Here is a 26,549-nt window from a genome sequence, read left to right on the forward strand (position 1 = left end):
ATTGTTTTGGTGACTTCAATGTCACGGTCACGGTCCTCCTGTTATTCATCGATTTGCTCGAGCAGGCCCAGTAACATCTCCATCATGAGACTTGTTGTTACTGTGTTTGGCATATTGAATATGTCACAGGTAGCTTGCTTGCCAGGCTTTGCCGTGTGGGCAAGATACTCTTGGTAGCTTGCCAGGCTCTCCGAGAGGGCCAGAGGAATTGAACCCAGCTTGGCCGGGCCGTCTGCACGCAAGGTGAACGCCCTACCGCTGTGCTATCGTTCCCAATAGTCACCAAAATTACTATCAGGATCAAGTTAAATCATGATCAAATTGACCTTATTCCAGTCATAGAAATGGTTAATCTTTTGAAAATAAATCATTGTAATTTACATGAGCACATTGCTAAAAATTCAATTATTTCAAGAAGCAGCAAAATAATTTCTAGAAAAAGAACAAAATTTAACAAGTGGGCTTCAATGATTTTACGATTTTGAATCACTTGATCACTTGACATCCCATTACTCATCAATTTGCTTGAGCGGGCGCCAGTAACATCTCCATTCGTCCCTGTCACATTCAAGTGTAGCCCAATGGCATCTGCTTATTCTAGGAACACAAGGAGCCTCAAACCAATTGTTCAGGGTCTTGATGAAGAAGTCTGACCATACCATAGGTGGGTGGCCACGTGGTCTTTTGATGTCCCATGGAATCCAGTTGATAATGGCACTAGTCCAGTGGTCATCTCCAAATCTCATTACCTGTCCAGCCCATCTGATTTTCGATGCCTTGGCAAATGAGACAGCGGTCCTGATTCTTGATCTTAGACAAAGGTCAGAGCTCCGGATTCCTTCTCTCATTTGAGTGAAACGTGATACTCCAAGCATAGATCTTTGAATTCCTCTTTGGGAGATCTGAATAGCATTCTCATCCTGTTTTTGTAGGGGCAAGGTCTCTGAGGCTTATGTTAATGCAGGAAGAACAGTGGAATCGAAGAGATGTGCCTGGAGCTGGAGGTTCTTTGTCCTCTTAGCTATTTCTTCGAAGCTCTTGAAGGCATTTTGCAGGAAGGAGACGGTGGTGTGATCCCATTTGTAATTTTGGGACAACAGCAATATCGGTCAGGCAAAACCATCAATTGAATATGATATGGTCAATTTCATTGTGGAACCGTCCTCTGGGAGACTCCCATGTCCAACGTTTAGATTCTGCCTTCTGGAATTGTGAGTTAACATGGACGGTCTGGTCGACATGATGAACTCAGTCTCTCACCCTGTTCATTCCATTCTAGGCCATGGATCCCGATGTGGAGTTCTTCGGCTGATCTTCTCGGTCCTATCTTGGCATTAAAATCACCCAGAATGATCTTGTAGAAGGTGTGGTCTTCTTTATAGAACTTCTCTAGCTCCATGTAGAATATCTCCATTTCTCCTTCATCATAATTAGATGTTGTTGCATAGACAATGAAGATAGAAACTTCTGGCAGTGAGCCACATCTATTCAAGTGTATTCATCCAATTCAGGTTGTTAGGCATTCGAATGAATCAATTTATATGGCCAAGTTTGTATTGGCAAGGACACAAACACCACCGACACCTCTTTTGTCGCATGTTCTGAGGAACAGTTCTTCCCCAGCATCAAAAATGGCATGGTGTCATTGACTTCTTCTCGTCTCAGTCAGATCAATGTCATACATGATCTATCGTGCTTGCACCATTAGGTCCTCAATGGATGCATCTGATGCCAGCATATGTGCATTGAAAGTACAGACAGTCATTTTTTCCCTTCTTCATTTTGGTGGCCTAGGATGGCCCTGAGATTTTATGAGCCTCTCCTTCCTCATCCTTCTTAATGCTGCCATATTGGTGACGTCTTCAGGGTCAGGGGAATGAGACCCATTATATTTACTGGTTTTGGCATATCAAATACACCACGGATAGCTTCCCAGGCTTTGTCTTGTGGGCAAAACACTCTCTGTAACTTGCCCAGCTCTCCGAGAGGGATAGAAGCTTTTAGGGCGGCCTCTAATTGCCCTTACAGGTGTTCCCATGCTTCAAACCATATTTCAACGCATTCATATATGGTGCCGTAATCTTGTATTAAGTGGTTTATGATGTGTCGCACAGCTGCAACATGGCCACACAGTCTGGAAAGCGTCATGGAGGGCGTCCGTGCTGGGAAGTGGAGGTAGTTGAGGTAATGGAGGTCTGCCGGGTTGCTGGGAGCAGGCAGAGGATCTCTGCTCCCGGGTCTGTTGAGCCTGCAGTCCGAAGTCACAGAGTTCCGCTTCCCTGGCTCTCTGGGGCTTTACTCGTGCTTCACTCACAATTTTGAATAAGATACAAATAAAAGTTTCCAAACCTAAAGGAGGGTATTTGAAGATATCTCAAAATAAAAATTTGTTCCTACATGAGATGTTGTATAATTTGTTGACCAGATGCTTATTTGAAGACCTGAGTAGGATCCCCAGAGCCATTTTGTTCCTGGACAACACTGGGCAAGAATAGAAATCTATAGTATATAAGATTTAATGAAGAAAGACTCTTGTTTCCTTCCAAGATTAGGAATAAAAAAGCATATCAACTCCCTAAACCTGTTTTTAATTTTGTGCTAGAATTTCTCATGAGTGCAAAAAAAGACAAATTAATTTTAAAAAGTGACCCAGTTTGAAAACATAAAAGTATTGTTGTCTATATACAGAAACAAATAAGAACAACAATGTATTTTAGGGAAATTATGTGAAATAGTAACAACTAATAAAATTAATGAGTTAATCAAGGTGTCAGGATATGATATTGGTATATATAGATCGAACCATTGCATATGTATAATTCAGACCACTAGAAACTAAAGTGAAACAAAGCATCATATATATGAGCAGCAGGAACTATTAATAGTAAATTTTTAAAAAATTTCCTAATGTTATGAAAATTGAAGTTCAGTACTGGAGAAATTTTCAAAATTGCTAAATAGATCATTTTATAATACGTTTAGTAAGTCAATAAACACAAGAAAAGTGCTTTTGGACTTTCAGATAGGCAAGTAATTCTTGCATGTTATACCAAAAACATAATTAATTAAAAGACAGTAATTAGGTTTTATCTATCTTAAGAGCTTGTATTTTCGGGAAGACCGAAGCGATAGAACAGCAGGTAGGGAATTGGTCTTGCACACGACAGACCCACGTTCCTGCTCTGGTCCCATATGTTTCCCCAAGCATGATCAGAGTAAATTTCTCAGTACAGAGCCAGAAAAATCTCTGAGCATCACTTGATGTGACACAAAAAGCTGGAAAAAAAGAACTATTTTTATGAGACCGGTAAATGAAAATTATTAACCATGTACTGAATGAAATATTTGCAAATCATCCACTAATAAATAACTTATCTCCAGAATATATGAGTTTCTGGTTATATTATTATGGGTTAAATGTTTGTGGTCCTCCAGCCCCCACCATATTTTGAATTTCTACTTCTCAGTGTGATATATACTGTTCTGGGAAAGAATTAAGAGTTAGGTCTTGATAGTGGACCATTCAGTTCAGTCAGTGCTTTTATAAAAACAAGAGATTGTTTATGTACACTTTCAGGAAAACGGCCATATGAGGACAAAGGATTGAGTCCACAACCAGGAAGCAATCTGTCACTAGGAAGCAAATGGTGACTGAGTAGAATTTGAGTAGGATTTTGCATCCTCCACAAATGTTACCAAGTAAATTTCTTTATTTTAGTTAGTATATAGTATCTTATTATAGCAGTTAAAGGAGACTAAGACAAAAATATATGAAGTGAAATAAAAACAAAATAGGCCAGTCATCTTCAACCACTAATCCTTGAACTGGTGTTCAGGTGTAGAAGAGTTGAAAATTGGTGGTCCACCACTCTGTGTTTCTGAGGACCAGTATGCATACTAAACAATGAAATATAGGGAAATATGTTTGGCTTACATTTTTCAGTTATACAAATTGTTTAACATCATTTGTCATTTGAAGAATGCAAATTAAAACCACATTGAGGTCCCACTGCATACATATACATGAGTACTCCTAAAATTAAACAGAAGGATGAAACTATAAGAGGAAAAATCAGTAGTTAGTGGTATATGGAGGCAAAAAGGAGAGGAAGGAGAACATAAAAGGGACATGTGGAAAATGAGGTTTGTGGACTTAATGAAACTGATGGAGATGATGGGTATGCTAATTATTTTAACTAAAATATGGCTTTATGAGTACATCCATGCATATTTCACAATTTATCAAATTAAAATACTTTATTTAGAATGAATTTTGAGGTAGATATAAGATTTAGAGTATTATAGGCAACTCTTTCTAGTAATTTCATTAAGTTCTAGCATTATTAACACATTAGTAAAGATGACTAATTTGTAATCTAGAAAATATATTAATATACCTATAAATTATAAATCTCTATTTTATGTATAGATGTACATACACACATTTAGGAGAGAAACTCAAATTGAATTTGGAAATTAGTGAATTTCAAACGTTTTAATAGTGCATTATATAATTATTTCATCATTTCTACCCTTAATTTGTCTATTGTTTTATTTATAAATAAAATACATTTTATTTATAGCAAATAACTTTTTAGGCTGCAAGAGAATAAAGCTTTATAGGTTTAACTCCCAATTGAACAATTAAATGTTATTGTTACCTTAATGATTGTTCATAGAGAATCAACATGGACACCTTAGAGAAGTAAAGATATTTGTCATAACCAGTGGGACTGTGTCTAAGTGTTTTCATATAAGGAGTATACAAATGTGAAAACTAAATATTTGTTTACATCTTTTTTTTCTTTTTTGGGGTCACATCCAGCGATGCTCAGGGGTTACTCCTGGCTCTGCACTCAGGAATTACCCCTAGTGGTGCTCAGGGGACCATATGGGATGCTGGGAATCGAACCTGGTTGGCGGCATGCAAGGCAAATGCCCTACCCACTGTGCTATTGTTCCAGCCCCCGTTTACATCTAAATATACAAATATCCACACATATATAGGGAGTATGCACATACTCATATAGGGAGTATACACACATGAAAGCTAGTTATATATCTGCATATAAATATATAAAAACTATCCATAGCTAATTTGGGGGATAGGATGGGGGGATTTGCTTATATATTCTGAAGCCATATAGTGCTGCATGCAACACTGGAATTGGAACCTAGAACATTCGGTAAACAGTGCTGGGGCTGAGACTATTTTTAAGTGTGATATTTGTACCACTGTTGAATGCAAGTGGAGGTATGTTAGTTTACATACACATTTGTGTAAGAACATAGTACTTGGGTATGCCGGATATTAGTAGATAATTTTAATTTTTGTCCACAGGCAAGTAAACTGTATGTATATATAACTCAACTACATGCAGGAATGTAAAATGCATTAAGCTAAAATTAGTTAATAAGGATAAAATGTGTATTGATACATGAAAATTTGGTCAATGCAAAATTTGCAAGCTGTACATAAATTTTGAAGACCTAATGATTTTTGAAAACCATTTCTAAAGTTGTTTATGTCTCATGTGGAAATCTAAATGGAATCTTACAGGAACTGGATTAAAGAATTTAGCTCTTGTCAAATACTGCTGGTCTCTGCTTTTTAATTTTTCTTCTCTTCTTGCCTTTATACACGCTTACCCTTAGTAGGCCAATACTAAAAGTCTCTAGCTAATATTTTTTTTCTTCCTATTGTGCTAGGGAATTCTTCTTTAATGCTTACATAGTTATTTGAGGTTTGCTGTAGAGTGCTGTGCACTGCAGTTTTGCTTTGAAATGAACGATCTCTTTTTTTGTTTGTTTCAAGGTAAACAATTTTCTGCAGTGTTTTTGTTGCACACTGTTAGAGGCCATCAGTTTGCTAGGATGTCGAGGAGTCTTTTTCTTTTTCTTTCTTTCTTTTATTTTTTTAAATCACTCCTGTGAACAACTAACTGTTTGATCAGCAATGCTTTCTTTTTTTCCTTCCTCCTTTTGTATTGGTTTTAGTACCTGTCTGTTGTCTCTGAAACATCAGGATATGACTAGCTGGTACCACTCACTGTGGAAACAATTTTATCTTTGTTAGAAAAGTACCCTTAGTTCTCAGAAGTCTCACAGACATCTTAGGAATAATAGCTGATTAAAGTGTTTTTGTCAGCATTTGTACTTATATGACCAGATATTTTCTTTGGGCAAAATTTGAAATCTTTTTTTTTTTAACTTCAGAGGGTAATCGGCCTCAATTTCTCCTTGTTGTGTGAATGCTTTGTTCTTTGAGCAATTTCTGTGGAAAGGATTAAATTCAATTGTATTGGGTTTATCTTTCAGCAGGAAAACCTATCGTTCAGCAATTTAAAAAGCAGAGAATACTTTAGCTTTAGATTTTCATTAGAGCTTCATCTTTTGGCCAGTGAATAAAATTTCATAAATATAATTTTATCTCATTGCTACCATCAATTCTTCTACAAAAGACAAGGAGTAAAGCTCAGAGGAGCAGAATATTTGACTGCAGTTGTTCCATAGAAGTAGAGTATGCAAAATATAGTTTATATTAAAGTAAGGTGAAGGACTTGGTAAAGAATAAGTGTGAAAAGCAAAAAAAACAAAAACAAAAACAAAAACAAAAAAGATGTACTCCCCTACTAAAAGTCTAACCCAAATTACACTTTTCCTGTAAACTGAACCAAAACTAACAGTTAATGTAATTTATGTATGGGTTTAAATGATTAGATTTCAACATGCAAAATAGTTGTTGCTGGGATAATAAAATGTGAAAATATGGAGAATAATTAAAGCGCACTTTTTCTTTACTATGGACATAAGTAAAAAACAGGTGTATTTCAGTATAGTTGTTTGAATGGATAACTTGCATCTTTTTCTAATTATTAAGTCCTAATGGTTCTGTTGGGTACAGTTTCATAGTACACATATAGTAAATGTATGTAGCTATTCTTAAAGATAGCATTAAAAACATTATATTATATATAATATATATTATATATACACACATGTATATAAACATTGTCTCATAAACACTGTCTTCACCTGATATATATATATATGTTTTATATATATGTGTATATATATATATATATATATATATATATATAAAACAATTACACACACCAACTGCCCCCAGCACCGTGTAATCCCATCAATGGCCAAGATCCAGTGACTATAAAACCAAGCTCCAGGAACTAGACCTCTTATTGTCTAGCTCTGGCTCTCAGAGAACCTGGCAGGCTACTGAAAGTATCCTGCCCGCTCGGCATGGTAGAGTCTGCCAAGCTTCCCATGGCATATTCGATACGCCAAAACCCAGTAACAGTGATGGGTCTCATTTCCCTGACCCTGAAAGAGCCTCTAGTGTGGCACTTGCTAAAATCTCAAGGCTAGGACAAATACAGATGTTACTGGTGCCTGCTTGAGGAAATCGATTAACAATGGGATGACAGCGATACAGTGATATATCTATATCTATATAGCTAGATAGATGATTGATAGATAGATAGATAGATATAGATATAGATATAATAAAAAACTTGACCAGGTGCAGACTATTTTAAAAAATTAAACTAAGGGCATCTGAACAATACATTTGAAAATGGAAAAAATTTCAAGTTGTTTCACAATATTTGATTTATTTTGACTAATAATAAGATTTCATATAAAATATTAAAACATGGTTTTTAAAAATGACTCCTGCCTTTTAAGTTTATCAGTGAAGAGAATTCTAAACAGCATTCCATGGGAAATTTTTGAGTGGAATATATTAGAGGGGAGTACTGAAAACACATTTGATGCACAATTGAATGGCAATCATTTAAATAATTTAAGCATTAAGAATAAGATATTTCTTGTATTTGTGTACAAATATATTACTCAATTCTGTACTATGTAGTCAATGCAAATGTTGATGTTCATTGATATTACTACTGTATATCCCCAAATATTCTCTGGTTGTTATGCTTTACCAAAGACTTACCATGATACTTTCATAAATAAAACATTTAAAAATACAAATACACCTGAAGTCAAAGATGACAGAATAGTTTCTTGCCAAAGATATATGTTACTTATGATGAAAAGGACTAAACGTTGATGATGCTGAAGGATTTTCTCTTTGTTCCTGTTTTAAAGATACCAATAATATTATTTTAAATTATTTTTTTCTTTTTGGCAAAATAGAGATTTTGTGTTCCAATTGTGAAAAAAGCTTTGAAACAAAAGTGAGTTCTATTTGACTACTTTGGAACATGTGATAAAGTTATTTCCTCTCTCATTCAATAATGTTCTTCACAAATACTTATTGTTCCTCTAACTCTTTTGCATGATTATGTTTTTTTCTAAATTTCCTTCTCAGACATGATGCCTTATAATTCTAATTTTCTTTCATGATTTTCCACAACTGGCTTAGTGTTTGTTTTAATAATAAATGGAACATCAACTATTTTTAGTTAGCATGTTTATTGTGATTTGTTTTGCAAACTTTAAGAATTCTATAGGTTTTATGAGCTGCTACTGAAAATAAATTATAGATATTCATTTTATTGACCATGGTTTGTATAGCATTTTTTTAAAAAATCCATAAGACATCAATACATATTTTTTCATGTCCCAGTACCTATCACTTCACTTGATCACTTGACTTCCCATTAATCATTGATTTGCTCGAGCGGGCGCCAGTAACATCCCCATTCATCCCTGTCAGCGCTAGTGTAGCCAAATGGCGTCTATTCATTCTAGGAACACAAAGAACCTCAAACCAATCATTTATGGTCTTGACGAAGAAGTCTGACCATCTCGTAGGTGGCCGTCCACACAGTCTTTTGACGTCCCGTGGAATCCACTCGGTAATGGCTCTAGTCCATCACCAAAGCGGAGGTGGTGTAGTAGCCGACCATCTTCACTACCATTCCTTCCCATTCCAGTCATCGCATGACGTTCTCGAGGGTGGCACTGAAGAGTTTTGGTGAAATGGTATCACCGTGCCGAACCCCTTTCTTGACATCAATGATCACTTCTTTTAAGAATGGTGAGATCCTGGTAGTGAATCCGTAATACAGCTCATGGAGGATCCTGATATATTGAATATGAATGCCCTGATTGGATAGGGCTTTGATAACCACTTCAAATATGATAGGGGTTCAAATATGGTTTGAACCATGGGAATACCTACAAGGGTGATTAGAGACCACCTGAAAAGCCTCTATCCTTCTCAGAGAGTCTGGCAAGCTACCAACTGTATTCTGCCCGCATGGCAGAGCCTGGCAAGGTATCTGTTGTGTATTTGATATGCCATAACCAGTAATTACAATGAGTCTCATTCCCCTGACACTGAAGGAGTCACCAATACGGCAGCGTAGAGAGGGATAAGGAACGAGAAGCTGATAAAATCTCAAGGCCAGTACCTATAGCCATACCTATGTTTTCTGTCTGCAAATATTACTAGATGAAACCACTGATGTCAAAATTGCTATAAAACAAAACAAACTAGAAAACTAAGAGTTTTGAACTCTGGCATTTTCGTATTTTTAACTTTTGCCTCTACCTTTGCTAAAAAACTTAGTTGTTTATTTGGGGTCACATTGAGTTTGGTAATGCTTCTAAAATTTCAGATACAAAACTATAAGAAATCTTAGAAGGTGCTGGTACAGGAAGCTAGATCGATAGTATAGCAGGTAGGGCAGTTGCATTCTATGCAGCTGACCTAAGTTATATCCCCAGAACCCTGTAAAGTCTCCTGAGCTCTCCAGTAGTTATCCCTGAGCTCAGAGTTTAGACAAAGAACCTGAGCACCTCTGAGTGTGGACCCCAAACTTAAAAAAAAACATGCAAAAAGCATTGGCATAATGACTGTCTCCTTTCTGAATTAATATAAGTAGCACACATTTAGTTACACAATTTTGTGGCAGATACTATTAAAAGAAAATGTAGTAAAGGATGTCTTATATTGTCATCAATGCAGCAATGTATAACAGTAGAATCTGTAGTATGAATTTAGCTTATTATAATGAATAATACTTCTCGTTATGCTCAATTAGATTGAAAATTTTAGAATATACACAGCAATATTTTCATAAAATTCTGACTTGATTGAAAATACTTTTATCTAAACTAAAGTCTTCAATTTAAGAACATTTATGTTTTTATTATTTCTTGTAATTATATTCTTTAAAACCCATAAATTTTAGACTGATTAAAGTTATTTAGAGTAAATTGAAGATTTACCTTCAGTTTTAGGAAATATGGATGCCACATGTCCTTTTATCCTATTACTTTTAATTGGAATATTGAGACTTTAGTATTATATACTGAAATTTTGACACTCATGTAGTTAAGATACAAATTTTTATTACTACAGTGCTGATACCTACTCAGTGAATTATTAACTTTACCACTGGCAATATCTCAATTTTTTCTCTATGAATTTGATATTTCAAAAATATTAAATAAACAGATCTAGAGTATGATATTGGGATTTTCTCTATCCTGCATAATTTTCTTGTGAACTATTTGGGTTATATTTTGAACATATTTTCATATTTCTGGGATCATTGATGGTGTATGTGAAAACTACAAACTTAATTTTTTCAAGAACTGCCAAACTGGTTGTAGAATCTATACCATTTTACATCACCTCTAACAAGTATATGAAAAATACATTTTATCTACACACTTACCAAAACTTTTGTCACTTTTATTCTAGACATTTTGTTAGTCATGAAGCCATACCTCATTTTGGTTTTCATTTGCATGTCATTAATGCTTAAAAATGTTAAATGTATTTGCGGTTTGTCATTTGTAGTACCTCAGTGAACATCTCCACACTTTTCTCCCTTAATTGACTTTTATTTTAAAACACTTTAGTTTGCAAAGTCATTTATAAATTTCTGTGATGAGGATGAGACTTACAGGTTTTTTTCTCACATTTTATAGCCTGTCTTTTCATGCTTTTCACTTCCTTTTTGAACACAGGTTTTAATTTGGTTAATTTATCAAGTTTTCCTTTTATGGATCATGCTTGCAACACCAAGTGTGAAAATTCTTTGCCTGGTTTAGATTTCAGTAATTTCCCCATACATTCTCTGTAAATGTTTTATAGCTACATGAGTTACATTTTGAGTTTACTTTTGTATAAAGTTAGGCTTTATCTTTTAATATTTTTTGGCTTAGGAAAGTTAAAATGTCTCAATACCATTAATTAAAAAGAATATATATTATCTATTGAATTAAGTTTTTATTTTGTTTAAAAATCAATTGTACATATTTCTGTGAGTTTGAATTCTGAGATTTTCTTGTTTCTCTATTGATCCGTTTCTATCACCTCATCAGGACTACAATTTCTAAAATAATTTTCCACATTTATGTGAGAAAACTCTTTTCTATATCGGCAATTTATGTTTCTTGAGTGTAGTAGTGATTTTATATGATGTATACATTAATTTCTGGAAGGTTAGCATTTATCTGTTTGTTTCCAATCTTTGAAATTTAGTGTATTTATATATTTAGATCATTTTAAAGTTTTTACCAATGCTTTATTGTTTTAGTATAAAATTCAATGCTTGATTTTTATTTTCGTTTTACTATTTCTATTATAGAGATTATAATTGACACTCTTTAATTTTAATATTACCATGTTCACTTAATCTTAAATTTTTTACATTTCACAAAAATACTAAGAAAACATAACTTTGAAAAATCACCAAAACACTTTATTTTTAAAGTTGTCCAATACAAAATGATCTTTAGCATTCAAAAATAATTTCAAAGAATAATGCTAGAAAAATATAAGACATAAAGAGGGAAACATGCATCCAAATTACTGTTGACGGTGTCCCTGTGATCCGTGGCATCTCAATTCTTGGCATCTATCGCAGAAATACAAATCACTGATTTTAAAATATGTGAGCACATCTTTTCATCTGAGCAAACCTTTACTGTGTTAATATATATATATATATATATATATATATATATATATATATAAAACATAGATGTCCAATGAAGGATGACTGGGTATAGAAGTTCTGGTATTATAGTCAAATGTAAAAAAAGATGAAATCTTATAGCTTGCTGCAACTTTGATGAAACAGGAGGACATCATGGTAAGTGAAATAAATCAGAGGGAGAATAGTAAATACCAGATGATCTCACTTACCTGCGATATACAGGGGTGGGAGAAAAGACATATTAAATGCACTCATATACCTGGACTTTGATTGCAAAACTAAGACTTTCAGACAGAGTGGGGAAGAGCAGAAGTGGAGAAGTCAGATTAGAAGTGACTTGAGAACATTGCTGGAGGATCTTAGGCAATTTAATTGCTATTGAAGGTGCTATAATTTTTTTAATAAAAACTTTAAAAATTATTATATGTTACCGAGATTATCTCTCCCATTCGGCAAAGCCTGGCAAGCTACCAATGATGTCTTCAATATTCCAAATATAGTAACAAGTCTCATAATGGTGACGTTACTGGGCTCGCTCGAGTAAATCGATGAACAACAGGAGGACAGTGACAGTGACAGTGACATGCTACCTAAATTATGGGCTGGAGCGATAGCACAGCCTTTAGGCTGTTTGCCTTGCATGGAGCCCTCCTGGGTTCAATTCCTCCGCCCCTCTCAAAGAGCCCATCAAGCTACTGAGAGTATTCCGCCCACACAGAAAAGCCTGGCAAGCTACCGATGATGTATTCGATATGCCAAACACAGTAACAAAAAGTCTCACAATGGAGACATTACTGGGCCCAGTCAGGCAAATTGATGAACAACGGGAGGACACTGCTACAGTACAGTGTTACCTAAACTACAGTAATTTAAAGAATGTCAAAAAATGCCAGCCAAGAAACTCTACTTACTATGAAGTCATTGTTGAAAAGTGATGATACAATAGAACATTTTTGTCACTGCACTGTAGCACTCTCCTCCTGTTGTTCATTGATTTGCTCAAGCGGGTTCAGTAACATCTCTATTCTGAAACTTGTTGTTACTGTTCTTGGCATATCGAATATGCCACAGGGAGCTTGTTAGGCTCTGAACATTTCTAGACAAACAAATTCTAATGTTTTTGATGCATTGCAAGAAATGTTGAAAGGAATTCTTTTACAGAAAAACAACAGATGAAGGAACATAGAAACATGAACATCGTGACAAAAATGAAGAATCAAAAGCAACATGTAAATGAAATGACCAGAGAATAACATCAAGATGAAGATGAATATGACAGAATAGTCTAAAGAGAGTGAATTTATATGAGCACATATACATACAACACACACACATACACATACACACACACAAGCATACCAACCATCTTAGACACGAATGACTGATATTATCCCCCTGGTAACCACAAAAAAAAATCTGGAATATAGATACTTAGATGAAAAATTAAATAGAGACAATGTGAGGGAAACTATGCAAATAAAAAAGCATGTAGAAATGCACAGAAAGGAGAAAATTATAAAACAACCATAAAACAAAAGAAAATATTGCAATAAATAAAATCATGTTAATCACCATAAAATGAAAGGTCTGAACTCACCAACTAAAGGATACAGTGACTATAAGGACAAAAAGCCAGATTCCTTTTTATTATGCACACTGTAAACCTTATCAGATATTTATACAAACATTGATTCACATGAAAGACTTCACATGTATGTTAATATCAAGGGAAAGATAAGAACATTTTATTAGATAATTTGTGTATATATATATACATATATTTAATGGACTACTACTCAGCTATTTAACAAATATCAAATGATACCTTTCATGATAACCTGGGTAGAAGGTGAAGTGATTAAGAAAAGTAAGACAAGCAAGGAAGTGAAAGACCATGCTGCATGATTTTATTCATCTGTGAATACAAACAGTCAAAACAACAGAGCAAACCCATCCCCAACCCCCAGACTTCCACCCTTATCCCCCATAACCCCGCCATCACCATGCACTTTTGGAAAAAGTTCCTATAAAAAAAGTGCTTCAGAGAACAAATGCACTCATTTATTCACTGAGTATTTCTAGAGACTCTAGTGGTGAAAGAAATTAAGTAAAAAGATAAAGGTTTAGGTGGCAATAAGTACTATAGGGAAAAAGAAAGCATACATGCTGATGAAAAGTTCCAGATATGCATTGAATAGCCTCTAATATAGATCAAATACTCAAGATGATAACTATCTGGAGAGCTAAATGAAACAAGAATAAGCATTGCAGATACAGAATTACTTAGCTTAAAGGTGTTCTGTTAAATATATCTAACAGAGACTGGATAGCCAGTAAGGCACCTGCCTATTGTGAAACCCATGTGGAGTTAGTCCTCAGTGACCCTATGATTCTCTAAGCTCAACAGCAGTGATTCCTGACCACAAAGTCAGTAGTAAGTGCTGTACATCATCATGACTGACCCCCACACAAAAACAAATTTAATATATATTAAAACATGTAATACGTTAATACATTTTTGTGGCAGTTCTTATCAATGAAAAATTAGGCCTACATAACTATTTCAGTGCACGGACATATAACACCACTAGCCTGCCATCACTTCAATTTCCAATGACAAGACATCTCTGCTCTGTATCAAATAAGTGAAGAGATCAATACAAATCTGATATTTGATATTAAAAACAAACATGCTTATGAATCTATTATAGGAAACCAACAGTATGCTGCTGAGCATTAATGTCTTGGAATTTTAATGCATGTGTAGTGAAACAAATCATCTTTATTTCACTATAAATTTGTATGTGTGGTTTTATTGTAATTTATTGCTCTAAAAATTATTTTTGCAAAGATAGAGCATAAAAACATTTGACTCTAATAAGACTCACTTGTGATGTCATTATAGATTTATCTTTAGGAAATCAGACAATATAACTGAAAGTTAGTAATTTGAAACTCTGTACCACTTATTGTCTCACTTGCTAATAAAATGTTGAAGATATCCAGGTAAAAAATAGATTTTGAAAAGTATTTGCATATTCCTTCAGTATAGATAGACAAGCTTTAAAAAAAACCTATTTAGAATAGTTCTAAATGCACAGCATACGTCTGAAGAAAAACTCATGGAATAAAATTTAAAATGACTTCCTTTCCTTAGCTTTCTAACACATGCTAAAATTAGATCAAAAGTGTATTACATGTAATAGAATCAATTATATTTCACAATAGTCAAGCATTGTGGACACTTTTTACGAAGAACATTGGCATGTTTCATTTAAATATTTCAAAGAATAGTGTTTGAGAGGAATTAGAGAGATGACTCAAAGGGCTGGAAAACATGCTTAGCATGTGGGAACTCCAGATTTGATCCCTGACAAAATGATTTTCTCGTTCATACCTGGAGTCGTAGTCCTTGAATGTTGCCAAATAAACTCTTCACAAAAAATGAAGAATTTGGGATACCTTAATCATGTTTGAAAACCCAAGTAATACTGCTACTGAAGTATGTCAAGTATGTTGTGATTTACTTTATTCTTGTCATTGTATTTCAATTAAAATTATGTCTTTGTAAATAAATGAAAATGTTTAGTTTCTAATAATATCTTTGTGAGTCAATTATCAAATGTGTTGAGAACAGATGGCTTAATCAGAGAACTGAGGTAGATACATTATTGTCCTATATCAGTGACACTACATTCTTATACAGATTCAAAAAACTTGAATTTTTACTTGAGATCCAGAAAATGTATGATGCTGAGTTATTTTATATTTGGAACAACCCAGATTGTAAGTGCTTCAGGTGGTTATATGTGCCTCTCTCCAGATTTTATATCTGCATTATTTTCAGAACCATAAATATTCATTCAGATTTGAGGAGATCTCACTCAAATATACTTTAAAATCAATGGCTTCAGAATAGTTTTTTTATATTCAATGCTAATAATGCCTATATTAAGAAAGCATTTTTAAAATTATTAGAAAATTCACTTTAGCACCTTAGTGTGAAATTTCATGTCATGTTGACATTCTCAAGTCAAAAAAAATATGTATATATATGTATATACACGGGCTGGAGCCATAGCACAGTGGTAGGGTATTTGCCTTGCACGCAGCCAGCCCAGCCGAGCCTGGTTCGATTCTTCCACCCCTCTCGGAGAGCCCGGCAAGCTACCGAGAGTTTCTCGCCCGCACGGCAAAGCCTGGCAAGCTCCCCGTGACGTATTCGATATGCCAAACAGAGTAACAACGAGTCTCAAAATGGAGACATTACTGGGACCGCTCAAGCAAATCTATGAACAACGGGAGGACAGTGATGATGTATATACACATGCTCATGTGCACGTGCACGGGCACACACACACATATTCATTCTTCAAATGAAAACCTTGACATTGAATAAATAACTATTGGGGTTTTATTTCACTTTTTATTCAAAGTCCGATTCTACTCCAAAACAGGGATTTAGAGGGAGATTTGGACCATCCCTACTTATACCTGGTAGTTCTTCCCAGTAGTGTTCAGGGAAATGTGGTGTCTAGATCAAGGACATGCACTGTCCTTTGAGCTATCTCTCCAACCTAAGAAAAGGAATTTTCTAAATGAGACTTTATTTGTTTTCAATTTCAGTGTTGATTTATTTTCTGCCTCTTCCCTTTTCTACCCTTTGCTTTTATTGCCTTCATTGCTGCAATATCTGTTTGCACACATACTATAGTACCTGTACACTTAATAGTGGTATCTGGGTGTGTCTTCCTTATGGTGGCATCAGAGATTGCATACAGCTGCCAAGGTTTGCACATGACCGTGCATGGTGGTCCTAGGTCAAACTTGTGGCCTTATGTATGCTACAGGTGCTATACCACTGGGACACATCACGACCCTAATGTTGCTATTTTAAAAACAGAAATGAGCTGCTAAAATATGCTGAAGATATAGTAGAGAGGTTAAAGAGCTATGTTTATGTGTGGTAGCAGATTCAATTCCCACGTTTGCAAATGGTTCCATGATTGCCACAAGGAGTGTTCAATCCCTATATAAAATCAGGAATAAGCCCTGAGTACAGATAAGAGATCCTCCAAAACTTTCAAAAATGTAGTATTGAGCATATATATCTTAAGAGTAATGCCAATTAATTTTATGTTACTAATTCTAAGCATGCATTTTGTATTTGGCATTAGTTGTTCATGTTCTTTAAAACATTAAACATTTTATACAAATTAGAAGTCATAAAATTCATGTGATTGATTAGTGTGCTAATATATAATTTGTAAAACAATGAGATTCCCCTAAGCTAATAAAAAGATAGAACATAATGTTCATGCATAATAAGAACACTTGTTCAAATTATATAAATTCAGTTAGTATCTTTTCAGTATATTTTTATTTATTTTTCAGGGTTTGGGGTCACCCCACTGGTGATCAGAGTTTACTCCTGGTTCCATGCATAAGGATCACTCCTGACAGTGTGCTGGGGCTCCTATGATGAGAAATGGATCCAACTTGGGTCAGTAACGTGCAAGAAAAGCACCCTAATTTCTCTATCTCTCTGACCCCTGTATTCAGTATTTTAATGTTTCAGGTGTTTTTGTTTTCTGTTTAGTGGGGGATACATTTACCTGAGATAGACATTTATCACCTTGATGTTGAAAGAACTTCAGTAAAGTTTATTTTTGTATCTAAACTTGTGAGTCACATATGACTAATACTATTCCAGAGAAAAAATGTTTTTGGATAAAGGACAATATATATAAATTTTCCCAGAATTGATTAGCATGGAAACAATAAACTATAGAGGTTTTACTTCTCAGCTAAATTCTATATATTTTTTCTTTTTAGGAAGTTGCCATTGTAGTCAAGTTGGAACTTTTCCCACTAATACTCTTCCTACTCTTATAAGAATATGATATCTACATAATCAAATAACCTATTTTTTGTTTCTACCAGTAATACTCATATTTCATGTTTCTCTATATTGATTTTGAAGCAAATATTTCTCCTTTATTTAATGTCTTGACTCTTATAAAACCTTTGGGCGAATAAATTCAATGAATAAAAGCATAGTCTTGAGAACTCTAGGATTTTTTATTATTATTATTGATTTGGGCTTTCTGTTTTTAACCAGGTATGATCCTCCCATAAGAAAGGTTTTCTATAAGAAAGGAAAATAAAGAATTCACATTTCATTGCCTCAAACTCTCAGCTTTAGAAAAATTACTGAGAAAGTCTCCTTGAGCTGAACTTCGTGTCAAAAAACCCTAGCTTTTCTTTAATTGATTGAAACAAAACAGTATTAGGTATACAAAGCCTTTAAAAGAACTGAATCGTCTATATGCATTTTTAAACTCTTGATCAAGCTACATGTGAGATTCAGCCCTTAGGATTGTTCTACGTGCACAACTTTCAGAATTAGGCTGAATTGTATGAACTGAAAAAGAGGAATAGGGAGGGGCCAGAGAGATAGTACATCTGGTAAGGAACTCGCAAATGATCCCCTATGTCATACTGAACACACCCAGGAGTGATTCCTGAGTGCAGAGACAGGAATAAACCCTCAGCAAAATTTCCTTCCCACCCAAATCAGTAATATGCAGTGAGCTGGAGAGAGTGGGTAGGGCACTGCAACACATAGCATCAGATCTGGATTTGAGCCCCTGTACCACACACTGTCTGAAGAGAGTAGCCAAAGCCAGCTGGGTGTGGCCCCAACACTAGGGGGAGATGGGAAGAAGGACTGAAGCTGATAGTAATATGCCAAGTATGCGAAAACGTTTGGCTTGATTGAATTTTTTTTTATTTTAAATAAAAATTTTAAGACTGTGGGGTCATCCAAGAAGTCCTCGGAGACCCTTAATGGGTTGGTATAATGCTTGGATTTCCTGATGTGATGCTGCCCCAGGACAGCAGTACTGGAAGATCAAGCCAGACTGGGAAGTTCTGGAGATACCAGGGGACATGCTGATTTGTGGTGTGAACTCAGGCCATCTCTTCAGATCTAATTTTATTTTTTTACTTATTTTTACATTATTTTTTCATTTTGGAACCATGGTTTTCAATACTGTACCACACTATCTGCACTATAGCACTGTCCTCCCATTGTTCATGGATTTGCTCCAGTGGGAACCAGTAATGTCTCCATTGTGAGACTTGTTGTTAGTGTTTTTGGCATATCGAATATGCCACGGGAAGCTTGCCAGGCTCTGCCAAGTGGGCAGGATACTCTTGGTAGCTTCCCTGGCTCTCTGAGAGGGTCAGATGAATTGAACCCGGGTCAGTCGCAAGGGAAATGCCTTATCTGCTGTGCAATCGCTCCTGCCTGTTTTCAATACCATTAATATTAATATGTCAGCAATGCATTGCTGCAACACTACATCACCAAGAGACAACCCACATTTCTCCATCACCATCACTTAGTCCCATCTCACCAACACCCCTGGCCCTCCCCCACCAAATTAGCAACTTTACTTTTTGTTTTGTTTTTAACAACTTTCTTAAAAGTCTTTAAAATTTTGTTAATTCTTAATTATTGAATCACTGTGAGATACAGTTACAAGTTTTCATGTTTGACTTTCAATCATGCAATGATCAAACACCCATCCCTCCACCAGTACACATTCTCCACCACCAATGTCCCCGATATTCACCTACCCCCAACCCACCCCACCTTTGCAACTCCTGCCTCCATGGTGCAATTCTACTTTTATATGCAGACTCTTGACATCCATTACCATTGATAACTGCTCATTTCCTTACTATACCTTTCTAAACTTTATTTATGGGAGAGATTATTTAGTATTTGTCCTTACTTTGACTCACTTTTGTCAGCCTGGTAGCCTCCAATTCTATCCATATAGCAGCAAAGAGCAGGGATGTCATCTTTTCTACAGCTGAGTATTATTTCACTGTATACATAAACCATAGTTTATCCACTATTCTCTTCTTGATTCTTGGGTTGTTTCAAGACCCTAACACTCAATACTGCTGCAAAAAAGAAGGAGTGCACATATCTCTTTCAAGTCTTTGGGGGTAAAATGCTCAAAAGTAGAATTTTTGATCATATGAGATCTCACTTTCTAAGTTTTTGAGAAATGCCCATACTGTTTTCCAGTGAGATTAAGGGTTTAACAGCTGCTCCTGCGCAGGCTTGGATAGCCAGCTAAAGTTCATATTCCCAAGTTTCATGCTGGGCCTGTGCTGCTTCTCTTGTCTCGACCCTGACTGCTGTCAGACTTTTCACCAAAAACCTACAGTGCCTTCCCACTTTCATAGTACATGGAGACTCACAACTGGACCCCTGGCTTCACTTCAGTTTGGGCAACAGCCACCAGAACTAGTCTTCCTTAAATCTTAGAATGTCCTCAGTTTTTCTTGTCTGTTTGAATTCCTTTACACAGATGAACATTAGGGTCAGGGAGGACTTTTGTCTTCACCTGTTCTCACCAGTAGATTTCTGTCTGTACCCTCAGCAATATCACAGAGGATAGGGCGCTTGCCTTGCAAGCGACTGACCCCGGTTCGATTCCTCTGACACACTTGGAGAGCTGGGCAAGCTACCTATCCTACCCACATGGAAGAGTTTGATAAGATCCCAGAGGAGCATTCAAAATGTCAAAAACAGTAACAACAAATCTCACAATGGAGACATTACTGGTGCCCGCACAAGGAAATAGATGAACAATGGTAGGACAGTGCTACAGTGTTACCCTCAACCTGGGATGCTTCTGTGTGCCCTTCATGACTTGAATCATGGATGCCGATTCCCTGATTCAATTGGTGATCTAGAAATCAATCACATCTAGGCTCTGCCTCTTCCTCAAATGTGTGGTAAAGATTCCTCGACAGTGGGTGAGTAGTCACTATCCTTTCTATTCAGGGACTGTGCTCAGCTGGCCTCTGTTTCTCTCCCTCGATCCTGGGCCTCACAAATGAAGCTCCTTAGCATTTGCAGTTTCCTCACAGGAAGTCTTCTAGAGCTGTTGTTTGCTGCTCACTCTTGCAGGCTTCCTCTCACAAATTTTACTCACTGTAACATTTAGATACATTTTCTTATTTTAAAAAATATGTTCTTAGTCATGTTGCTTATATTTAAATGTTATGTTCTTTAACCACAAATAGCTTTTTGATGGTTCATATTTTACCTGTTCTAGTTTTAATCTATTCTAATGGTCATGTTACAAGAAAATTGCAATTAATTTCCAAAATGTGACATGTTTATAAAATAATAAGTTTTTTTTTTACAAATTTGATGTAGGAAAGGATGCATTATTCCTAACCTGTATTCCAAACCATTGTTCATGCTTTTTTTTTTCATTTTTTTGCTTTGTTTTCCTCTTTCTATTGTTTCTTGCTGATCTTGCTGAACTTTATCTCATCCATTTGTTGGGAAAAACTGTTAAACTAAGAACACTCAAACTAAGTTTTTGTTATACAATATCATTTTATAGTTATGGAAAATAAGTTACTTTAAAGACTACTTCCCTTCAGTTGAACTAGAAAAGACTCACTATCCAAACTTTCTCAACCCTTGTATAAGACTTCAAGAGAAGACAATTTTATACCGGAGGCTCTGTTGAGTCCCTAGGACAAAGTTAGACACAGAATTTCCTACTTACCCTTCTCTCTTTATGAGTAGTTAGCTAAGACTAGAGCTATTTGACAATTGAAGAAATACATTGATATAAAGATAAACATTTCCATTTACCTAAGACTTTTCTGGTGTAAAAAAACCCTATAATTTATGCCATCTTTACCTTGTGTAATGCTCCCTGAAATGTGTGTAAAAACAGCTCTTCTCAGATATTATTTATAAATTCCCCTACTGCAATAGCCAGAATAAAATAAAATCTCTTACTCATTATTTTTTGGCTTTGAACCTGCTTTCATTCTTATTTTTCCTTGTTCCTATTCTCTTTCCCCACTACGACCTTTGCCCCTGTCCCCGTGTTTTAAGGTATCAACAGTGTTTCTCAGATTTTATTCAAGGTGAGGCTTGAAAACAAAGAAATACTTCTCTTGTCTTGATAAACAGTAAGAATGATGAGTAACAGATGGGTATGTGTCTCCTAAAATGAGAAAAGGAAAGATTAATTGTGTACTATAAAGATGGTGCTTCTGAATTGAATAACATTTTAAAAACCACATAGAACTCAGTGATAACAGAAGGGTTTAATTTGTACCCGTCATTAAGAAAACTTAGATTTGAGATTTCTGATTGTAAGTCTAACATTTAATTGAAATTCAGAGTTGTTGGGTTTTCTTTTCTTTCCTTTTCTTCTCTTTTCTTTTCTTTTCTTTTCTCTTCTTTTCTTTTCTATACCCAGCAGTGCTCAGGTGCAACTCATGACTCTGTTCTCAGGAGTCAATCCCATTGAGGCTCAGGATTGAACAGAACAGTGGTAGGAGTAGAATCCAGGATTCCCGCACAAAATAGGTGTTTAACCCATTGAGCTATTTCTCTGACCACCAAAATTATCCAAGTTAGAGTATATGCATAAATGTATTTAATATATACATTATGCATATTTATTTTTTAAAGGAAACCACTAATTGTACAACTTTTAATTAAAAATATGTGTATATGTGTAAGTGCAAGGCATAGAATCATATATAAAACATGTAGTTGCTTAATTAAATTGAGGAAAAATTTAATATGTTTAACTTTCATAAATGTTTTATTTTAATTAAGTCCTCTAAATAATCATTGAATTTTACATAAGTTATAAATCTACAAAATATAAGTACTGATTCAATGGTCAGAATTCTTCATTTCAATAAATATTCTCCATGTGTAAAATCTATAACATATACATTTATAAAATGTACAGATAATAAATTTCAGAAAATTTTATTTGGATTGGTAGCAGAAAGACATAAACATTTCTATACTTCTCATATTCTAGACAAATTCTGCTTCTGGGTGTAGGCACATTACTCTAAGTGATGGGGTTCATGCCACTACACAGCATGCATTCTTGGATCAACACCAGCTCTTCAATCCCAATACATTTTAGAGTGTATTTTTGATGAATAAATTACCAAACTAATGAGACGCACTAAGAGGTTAAGGATTGATCAACTACTTAATCTTTTTAATGAAGGACACAGCATGAAACACATTCCTCCAAACAGATACAATAAACAATCTTCTAAAACCTAATTAGAATAAAATACAAAGCAAGGTGAAAAGTCTTGGAATATTTTTTCTACCACTTAATGACTTAGCATTTTCTGTAACAATGAAAAAGCTTGAAGTCATCAACATTATTGATATTTGAAACAGGTGAAATCTAGATAGAGCAGAATAAAGTAAGTTATAGTTTTTTAGTACCCTGAGAGGATTTGGAAAGTTTTTGGCGACTTTGGGTAAATATTATGTATATTTGAGCTATATGTGAACTGGCTTTAGCTTCTTGCAGGACACTGTTTTTATATGTTTTATGATTTACATGAAATAAACATGAAATTTTAGTTAATTTGGTTATGTAAAAATAGGTTCATTGGTTGCTTCTATAAAAGCTCTTAGTTGAAAATTTTTTTATTTTCATAACTAATCCTTAAAAACTATCAAAACAAAGGAAATATGTGTTGTATTGAGCTCAGTAAACTACATGGATTATAAAATCAAAATTTTATGTAGGAAGTAGAGCAATACAAGATAACATTTAGAAAGACTGAATATAGATTACTCTAATATTTGGATTCATAATACACATACTTTCATAACCTTTCCCTTTTCAACTAAAGTATAGAGGATTATTAGTTAGCATTACTGCTGATTAATTAGACTACAACATATGCACTAGAGTAATATAAGATTTTATTCTTTACATTTCACACCATCTGCTTGGATTAAATATTTCTAATCTATTGCTCGCTGCATCATCTACAGATATCATCATAGAATTTAAGAAGATGTGACTGTGTAATTCAATATGTCATTCAATTAAACTGGAACCTGTTTGAAATGTATTTAATGAAGGACTATCACTTAGTTGTGGCATTAATAGTGAAGCTCAATTCCCAGTTAATGATATTAGAGGTTTACCATCCTGGAGGTACCAAAACACAAAAATAAAACTCAGCTGGATATACCCACAATTGCACTGATTTAAAGCATAAATTTTAAACAGAAATCATAATAAAATAGATTTTATTAATAGACCAGAGACTTACCCTATAAATAAGTAATTAATCCAAGTATCACTGGCATATATTGTAGAATGAAAGGTGTATTTCAATAGAAAGTAACAGCTAATTACTATGTGCCTTTGCTACGCTATCTATTCTCCAAGGAAATCACATATTCTAGGTAGCATGTGCTAAAATGGCAGAGAAACATTGTTGGCAGGGAGAATTTTATTGCTGTAGTGAAGATCAAAGAGAATGAGTTCTACTGTGTAAACTTTACCACCTGATACTCTCTTGCCAGGGCCTTGGGTTCCTTAGCAACACAAAAATATTCTTAAATTTCTATGTTGGTAGGTTCAAAGCCAATTTAAGCTAATCCACTATCAAGGGAAAAATGCTCCCATGGAGAGATTGTCACACCCTCCAAACTACAAACCTTAGGCTCCTCGATTTTTCCTAACCCCAGAGAAACTTAAATGTCTGTGGGGGGAAACAGATACGCAAAGGCAAAATGCTTTGACATAGAAAATAGTTGAATCTCATATATCACAATAAAAACATTTTAAATATTTTTAATTTTCTTGAAGAACCAAAAATTTCCCCAGAGTCAATTTTTTTTACTTTCATTAAGGCAATTTCTTCCATGGAGTGTAAATCATACTTTTTGAACCTATTTAACAAATCACATCCTCTTGTTTATAATACTATAGTTTACAAAAGTTGCCAGCTCTTTTCCTCAGACTACTTGAATCCAGCAATCACTTTAGAATAAACTTATTTTCAAACTTTGCTCCAAATTAAATAGTTCTATAATTTCTATGAGGACCATGAAAGAATGCCTAAAATGTAAGAACAACAACTTTCTGTCTTAGTTCATGCTGAATTACCATACCAGGCTTTCAACTCTTTCAACCCTGAGATTCCAATGATACAGCAAAAGCTATGATATAGCATGCATTCATGTGAGTGTCTCATAACAGTTCCCTTTGGAAATATATGATGGCACAAGAATTGCTGCTAAAATAACAATAAAAGATATAAATTTGTAAAACTTACATGATATATGAAGTTTCATGTATTACTCTAGCTTTGAAATAACTTTTTTAACAAAATTCATATAAATAAGTTGCATTTCTTGCTTGTGAATCACAGCTTATTTTTATTAATAATTATTTAATATGACACACTGCTCCAGTCAATATAAAGTATCTTTATCAAAGTTAAACATTTATTCAGCTGTTTCTCAATACCATCAGATTTATTTCTAGCAAGTAGTATTTGTGACTACTTACAAATATTATTTTATTTATTTATTTTATTCATTCTAAACTGTTTATTTTATTCTAAAGATGACTTAGGTCCAGTAAAATAGCAAAAGTTTCTTAAGTGACAAATACTTCTGTATATGTCCAAAATAATTTGAATTCATAAATGTTTCAGAGGTTTTCTACTATCTTTTCCAGATAAATCTACAATTATAAAAAAACAAAATCTCTACAATTTATACTTTAATTACTTTTATTATTGACCAAAATATATTATTTTATTAAAGAAATATAACTTTCTATATATGATTTTTTATGTATTTTTGTATCTCTAAAATATATCACTTTTAATTTCCTAATCTTAGGAATTTAGATAATGAAACTTGGTCATAAGTGTACCAAATCATCAAAACTCTAAATTTAGTATATCTTCCTTTCTAATACCTACAACATTATTTTATCAATATTTGTGAAATATTTGTCTTTTGTGTCTTTCATTTTTCTTTCCTTTATCCTAAAAGGATCACATTTATAAGTGTACATTCAATTAATTTTCACAAAGTGACTATGCAGTTGTAACTAATAACATACTTTAGAATATTACCTGGACCCAAGTAATCCATGTCATTGTCCTTCCCATCCACTGCTCATTCCAAGGGTAAATTCTACCATGACATCTTAAACCACTAAATCATACTGCCCACCCGGGTTCAATTCCCAGCATCCCATATGGTCCCCTGAGCACCACCTGGAGTAACTCCGGAGTGCAGAGCCAGGAATAACCCCTGTGCATTGCCAGGTGTTACCCAAAAAGCAAAAAAAAAAAGGCATCTGTTGGATCGTAAAAAATTAAACATTGTTAATTTTTTAAACAATATAGAAAACTATTCTCTCATGCTTCTGAACTTTTCTCCTATTAATAGAAAAATTTAAGAGAAATGTCGTAAATCTAACTGATCTCTAAATTATTATATTATCAAAGTCCCATAGAATACCAGTGAATTCATAGGTATGTCTTGAGAATTCATCAATGGATGCCATCTTTGCAGTAGTCACAATCAGAAATGAGTTTAGTGGTCTAGAAAAATGTCTGACACCTAAAAAAAGTATAAGTATTCATCTATAATTATACCTTATGAGAGAAAGAATGAGACACATTAAAATACCTCTTCAGGCATGTATTTCTCTCAGTAGTCAGTATAATAAAGGGAGTATGTTT

Source organism: Sorex fumeus, unplaced genomic scaffold (genome assembly GCF_029834395.1).
Source record: "Sorex fumeus unplaced genomic scaffold, SorFum_2.1 ptg000128l, whole genome shotgun sequence".
Lineage (NCBI taxonomy): Eukaryota > Metazoa > Chordata > Mammalia > Eulipotyphla > Soricidae > Sorex > Sorex fumeus.